This window comes from Galeopterus variegatus, unplaced genomic scaffold (assembly GCF_000696425.1).
Source record: "Galeopterus variegatus unplaced genomic scaffold, G_variegatus-3.0.2 Scaffold9565, whole genome shotgun sequence".
Lineage (NCBI taxonomy): Eukaryota > Metazoa > Chordata > Mammalia > Dermoptera > Cynocephalidae > Galeopterus > Galeopterus variegatus.
Genome location: NW_007735676.1, coordinates 54,336 through 61,556, shown reverse-complemented (window position 1 = coordinate 61,556; position 7,221 = coordinate 54,336). Strand labels below are relative to the sequence as shown.

The window sequence follows — 7,221 nt, the reverse complement described above, 5'->3', positions numbered from 1 at the left end:
TGCTCTCCCTGGGGGAGGGGAGATTAATGAGTGAGTTCTCACTCTATTAGTTCCTGTGAGAACTCGTTGCTTTAAAAGACTCTGGCACCTCCCCTCTTTCTCTTGCTTCCTCTCTCTTGCTTCCTCTCACCATGTGATCTGCTTGTACCCACCGGATGCCTGCCGCTTTCCACCATGAGTAGAAGCAGCCTAAGGCCCATGCCCAATGCAGCTGTCCCAGAATCATAAGCCAAATAAACCTCTTTCCTTTATAAATTACTCAGTCTCAGGTATTTCTGTTATAGCAACACAAAATGGACTAATACAGAGGATTGGTACCAGGAGTGGGGTGTTGCTATACAGATACCTGAAAATGTGGAGGCAGTTTTGGAACTGGGTAATGGGCAAAGGTTGGAGGAGTCTGGAGGACTTAGAAGAAGGGAAAAAGAAAGTTTGGAATGTCTTAGAAACTTATGTTGTGGTGGGCAGAATGCTGATAGAAATGTGGACAGTAAAGGCCATGTGGACGATGAGGTCTCAGATAGGAATGAGGAACTTACTGGGAATTGGACAAAAGATCACCCTTGCTACACCATAGCAAGGAATCTGGCTGCATTGTGTCCATGCCCTTGGACTTTGTTGGAAGGTGGGACTTCAGAGTTGTGAACCAGAGTATCTGACGGAAGGAATTTCCAAGCAGTAAAGCATTAAGGACGCTGCATGGTTATTTCTAACAGCCTATGCTGAGTTATGGCAGAAAAGGCATGATGTAAAGCCAGAATTTAAAACGGGAGCAGAGCGTAAAGATTTGGAAAATTTGCAGCACAGCCATGTGGTAGAAAAGCAGAGAGCATGCAATGGTGCTGCCCGGCGACCATTAGCTAAGAAGAGCGTTACAAAAGAAAGAGATTATCAAGAGAAGGAGAAAAAGGACTGAAGGCATTGCAGAAGCCTCTGGGGCTAACCCTTCCATTTCAGGCCCAAAGGCCTAGGGAGAGAGAATGGTCTTGGCAAACAGGCCTGAGGCACCCTCCATGGCCTTGCTTCCCAGGGCCACCTGGAGAAGCTGCTTCCACCACCAGCACCCCAGCTGCTTTGGCTGCTCCAGCTGTGGCTAAATTGGCCCCAGGTGTGGCTGGACCCACAGCTTTGGGAAATACAAGCCGGAAATCTTGGCAGCGTCTACGTGGTGTTAAGTCTGCAGGCTCACAGAATGATAGAGCTGGGAAGGCTTGGGAGCCTCCACCCAGATTTCAAAGTATGTATGGAAAAGTTTGGGGACCCAGGAAGAGATCTGTTGCAGGGGTGGAGTCACCGCAGATAGACTTCGCTAGAGCAATGCGGCGAAGAAATGTGGGGTCAGAGTTGCAGCAGAGAAACCCCAACAGCGCCATGTCTAGTGGAGCCATGAGAGCGGGACCACCATGGAGACCCCAGACCTGTGGAGCTACCAGAGTGGAACACCAGCCTGGGAGAGGTGAAGTGTGGTCCGAGACCAGGAAAGCCATAGGAGCAGAGCTGCCCAAGGACTTGGGGACCCAACCCCCACACCAGTGTGCAGAGGCAGTCAAACATGGAATCAAGGTACCCGATTTGCCAGCCTTGAGATTTAATGCCTGCCCTGCTGGGTTTTGGACTTGTTTGGGACCCGTTTTTCCTTTCCTCTGACCTATTCCTCCCTTTTGGAATGGGAATGTGTACCCAATGTCTGTTCCACCATTGTATCTTGACAGTAGATAAATTTGGTTTTCACTTTTACAGGTTCACAGTTGGAAGGACTTTTGCTTTTGGTCTCAGAGGAGACTTTGGACTTTTAAGTTGGTGCTGGAGCAAGCTAAGACTTTTGGGACTGTTGGGATAGAATGATTGTATTTTGTTTGTGAGAGGGACATGAGTTTTGGGGGGCCAGGGATGGAATGATGGAGTTTGGATGTGTTGTCCCCTCCATAACTCGTGGAAATTTGATCTCCAGTGTGGCAGTGTTGGAAACTGAGTCATGGAGGTGGATCCCTCATGAATGGATTAATGCTCTCCCGGGGGGAGGAGGGATTAATGAGTGAGTTTTCTCACTCTATTAGTTCCTGTGAGAGCTCGTTGCTTAAAAAGACCCTGGCATCTCCCCTCTCTCTCTTTTGCTTCCTCTCTCTCGCTTACTCTCGCCATGTGATCTGCTTGTACCCGCTGGCTGCCTGCCACTTTCCACCATGAGTAGAAGCATCCTGAGGCCCGTGCCAGATGCAGCTGTACCAGAATCGTAAGCCAAATAAACCTCTTTCCTTTATAAATTACCCAGTCTCAGGTATTTCTGTTATAGCAACACAAAACGGACTAATACAATAACCGACATGTAGAAATATTTCCAAGCAGAAGGAATGAAGTTCAAACTCATGTTGGTTCTTATAAGGGAAAGAAAACAGCATCTTCTCCTACTGCTGAGTATATAAGTGAGCCAGAAATGGTCTTTGAAGAAGAATATGAAGTCAGTGAGGATATTCGACCCACAACAGCTGTTTAAGTGAAAAGGAAGTAGAACTGCCTGAGGAGATGTCAGAAGAGCTTCCAGAAGTTGTTGACTTTGGAACTACGCCTTTACTACATTTTGTCCACATGAGAGGATTGTCTTTCCAAGTCAATTCCCAAGACATTATACATTGTTTTGCTCCACTGAAGCTTGTTAGAATCACCATGGGATGCAGTTCCAGCATGAAAGCCACCGGGGAAGCTGATGTGCACTTCAGTGCCCATGAGGATTCTGTTGCAGCTGTGTTCAAGGATCGGTCCATGCTCACCACAGGTACATTGAGCTGGTGCTGAGGTCATGTCCAGGAGGGAGATGAGACTTCCAGGGACTCCAGACAGTAAAGACGAAGCAAGAAGCACCCTTCGTTTGCATGTCTTCCCTGGACATGGGTGCAGAGCTCCAGTGCACTAGCAGCAATTGCTAGAGGGAGGGTCTGCGGTTGGGGTTCATTGCTTCTAAGAAAAATTAATGGTGGACTGTTTGAAAGAAAAAGGATTCAATTTGGAGTTATGAAATTAACCATAAATTTAAATTTTTGTTTGAACTGTTCAGAATCTGATTTTAAAATCTGGTCTTTATTTATGATTAAACAGTTTGTTTTCATAGAGGATGTATTACCCTTTGTAAATACTACATATTTTTAGTCAGCACTGTACCTTAAAATCTTTCTCCCATTTAAAAAATAATCTGTTCAGGGCCGGCCCCGTGGCTCACTCAGGAGAGTGCGGCGCTGGTAGCACCAAGGCTGTGGTTTCGGATCCTATATAGGGATGGCCAGTGCGCTCGCTGGCTCAGCATGGCGCAGACAATACCATGCCAAGGGTTGCGATCCCCTTACCAGTCGGAAAAAAAATATATTAGTAATCTGTTCAGAGTTTTGTTTTTTGCCTGTGAATCGAGAGCTTTGATTTAAAACTTCTTATGGGGGGGGGTTTCGGTAATGGGCCACAATTATCAACCACATTGTATATAGACAAAATGAAATAAAATATAATAAATAAATAAATAAATGGTTGAAACAAATCAAGAGGAAAAAAAATAATAAATAAATAAATAAAACTTCTCATGGAGTTAAATAATGGTTTATTTTAACCAAACATTCACCAAAGCAAAGAAAGATTTCAGACCTTTGAACCAGTATGGTTTAGCAGAGTAGTTTAAATTTTAGCTGTATTTGATTACTTAGGAATAGGAATTTTTTTTTAAAAGTCAACACAAAAAATAAATACCACAGGTTAGTGAGTGTAAATGACAACAGTTTGGTGGTTTTATGTCTTTAGAAATGTTTTGGCTGGCTGGTTAGCTCAGTTGTTTAGAGCATGGTCCTGAAAACACCAAGATCAAGGGTTCGGATCCACATACCAGCCAGCTGGAAAAAAAAAAAAAAGAAATTTTTTGACTTTTTAAGCTTTGTGCTAATGGCATTTAACATTGGTGCCTGTCCACTTAGCAGGGAATTCTAGATTCAACTTTAAAGTTGTCTGAACCCTCCCCCTCTTCTTCTGATGTGGGGTAAACCTTAAGGGTGAGGTTAGCTCTGGTGTGGGGTAAACCTTAAGGGTGAGGTTAGTCTCAAAATTGTGAAGTGACATATCAGAACAGTCCAGGCTGGTAAGGACATTAATGGCTTCTCTTGAATTTTAACCAGCTCTAGATAGGAAAAAATCTAAGTCTCGTCATTTGCTTTTTTAATGGGGTAGCACATCCCATATTTTAGAACAAGTAGGGGTGCCTTGCTTAAATAAAAATAACATTTTTTTTTTTTTTAAGATGACCGGTAAGGGGATCTTTACCCTTGACTTGGTGTTGTCAGCACCACACTCACCCAGTGAGCTAACCGGCCATCCGTATATGGGATCCGAACCCATGGCCTTGGTGTTATCAGCACTGCATTCTACCGAGTGAGCCACGGGCCGGCCCCTAAAAATAACATTTAATGTATAATCGTGTGAAAGGTTTATGGGTTAAATTGTACTTCTGTCACATTGTGGCACTACCTCCTGCTTGAGTATTAAACAGCTTGTTACTTAAATATTGGACAAAATGGCTGGCTTCAAAATGTAGTCATTAATAAACTAACTCTATGTGCACCTGTGTAGGAGAATCAAAGTCCTGTATACCCTCTTGGCCCTGTTCCTGTTCTCAGGGTGAAGACTACCACCAGGAGATGCAATTCCAGATCTTAAAGTTTAATTTGCCCAGATTCCTGAGTAGTATCTGGAAGAGAGACAGTGTCTTCTCTCACTCAGTACGTAATCATCTTTGATTAACAGCTAAGATCCGAAATCACTGTGCTGTAAGTAGTCAATAAGTGAAGGCTTGTTTCAGGCTTGGGGGGCGGGGAGCTAAACAAGGGAGGGCTTGGAGACAAAAATATGAGAATTGTGTCATTAAAAAGTTATCTTGGGGGTGGTTTCTTGGACAGATTATGAGTAATTATGAATCAACCCCTGTTGCTGAGGTCAGTTACTACATACATAAGGAGCTTTTCTGCATCCCAGGGTTTTGGGGATCACGGAGAAAACACACCCGGGGTTTGTCCTTAATGACCCCAAGGAAATGAAACTGTCAAAGAGCAGAAACTTGTAATATTTTTAAAAAGCATTTTAAATGTTTAATTTAGAGTTGTCATGCAGGTTTTTCGAAGTAGGAATTTCTATTGACACTGTATTTTTATATCAGTTTTTATCTTATTTGTAAGTAATAGCTACCAACACCTATGATTACTCACATCCATTTAAATCATTTGCTGAAACAAACATGCTTACAAGAATTTTGCAAGGTAATGAAGTAAGATTCACTTTGTATTTCTTTATATTGATTAATAATTAGATTGAAATACTACTTTTCGTGTGGAAAGGCATTTATTGTAGTGTGTAAAGAAAGGGAAAGAATATATACAGATGTATGATGGATTCAGGATGGAGCCCTGTTCGTGGATATAGACTTCAATTATGTCTTATTTTAAGCGACTTTTGACATTTATTGATGGGGTATTTAGTTCCCAAAGGTCCATCAGTGGCTAGTTTTTTCATCTAGTAAAGTCTTGATTTGTTTTCAGTTGGTTAAATGAATTCTGTGGCTTTGAACATAGAAATCTGGCCTCAGCTCTAGAGAGTCATAAATTTCTTTTAAAACCATCTGGAAGCTGTCCCTTGTCCTGCATGCTAGGTTGTGCAAAACCATGTCAGGTGTGAGAAGTATCTAATTCTGGGTGCAGTGGAGGGGAGGTCAGGCAGGTGATCGAGACCCCATCCTAGAGAGGTCTTCTCCAGACTTTGTAGAGGGCAAGATGTCTAGAACAGTTATATTTCATTAATTCACAATTCACTGTCAGGTTTAGGAGTTAGTGTGAGTTATAGCTTTTCTACGATGTGAAAGTTAGTATTTGGAGAAAGTGGTATTTAGTGATTAGAAGAACAGTCTGGGACGGGGTTTGGGCGTGAACCTTCTGCTCCCCTGGTGCAAGTGGAGATCGAGTCCTCATGAGCATGAGGGTTTTCTTTAATATTCTTTATTATCTCATGTTCCCCTTTTCTTTAAAATACTTAAATTATTTAAGGTGGGCTTTCTTTTTCTTCCTTTTTTTCTTCAAGAATTGCAGGGCTGGCCAATTACCCCAGTTTGTTAAAGCACAGCCTTGTAACACCACGGTGAAGGTTCAGTTCCCCATGCCGGCCCGCTGCCAAAAAAAGGAAGAAAGAAATCAGAAGCAAAATGCACTAAGAATTGCAGAAGCTTTAGCTTAAGAATGGGACCAGTAGGAGGACAAATTCTCCACACAAATGATAAATGTTTGAGGTGATGAGTATGCTGATTAACCTGGTTTAAACATTATACATTGGATACATGCATCAAAATATCACCCAGTACCCATAAATATGTACAATTATTATGTGTCAATTAAAAATTAAAAATTTAAGGGAATCTCAGTAAATCTAAAACTGTTCTAAAAAATAATGTCTAACAAAAATATTTTTTTTAATTGCAGAAGCTTTAGCTTGAATATGTAACCAGTTGAAGGACAAATTCTCAGCCATGAAGTGCTCTGCTAGAAAACTTTAACTTGTTATTCCAGTAAAAACTTAATGCTTTCATTCTGGCCTAGAAGAAACAGTCAAAATTCCAGAAAGTGTCATAGCCAGTTATTTGTCATTGCTCCCACATGAACATCCTAAATATGGCAAATAAACCGCAAACTTAATGCTTTCATTCTGGCCTAGAAGAAACAGTCAAAATTCCAGAAAGTGTCATAGCCGGTTGTTTGTCATTGCTCCCACATGAACATCCTAAATATGGCAAATAAACCGTCTTAGAACTTATTTTGGTCTGACCTCAGAAGAAAAAGTTAGTAATTCAGCATCTGAAATTTGGAGATAATATAGGTTTTATACAAAAGCTCTTATGTGTTTCTAGGATACACAGCTATTATGTGACTCCATCCTAGCTTTTAAAACCTGTTATTCTGTCTTGAAAAGTTGATCTATTTCTTTGGCCCTCATGCCCAGGAATGTGGTAGGGTGCTGTATGGCAGAGACGTGGATGTTTTTATTCTCAGTTACCCAGTTGTGTTATTGGAGCTCCCAGTGCCAGCTTCCCCAACCCACCCACCCCAACACACACACAAGCAAGGTTGGTATGTTACATACAATCTCTGATAGATTATAGAGTTATGATGACTGATGAAGTCAGGCTAGCAAATGGAAAAGAATAGGGAAATG

The 7,221-nt window shown here is 41.9% G+C and overlaps 1 protein-coding gene and 1 pseudogene across 1 annotated transcript in view; both read left to right on the top strand.

Annotated features, from left to right (window-relative positions):
- Positions 1-2,816, top strand: part of LOC103609388 — a 10,252-nt pseudogene extending 7,436 nt beyond the window's left edge.
- LOC103609389 (FERM, RhoGEF and pleckstrin domain-containing protein 2-like) overlaps positions 1-7,221 on the top strand; it is a 65,144-nt gene that overhangs the window by 10,094 nt on the left and 47,829 nt on the right. The gene's annotated exons all lie outside the window — the stretch shown is intronic.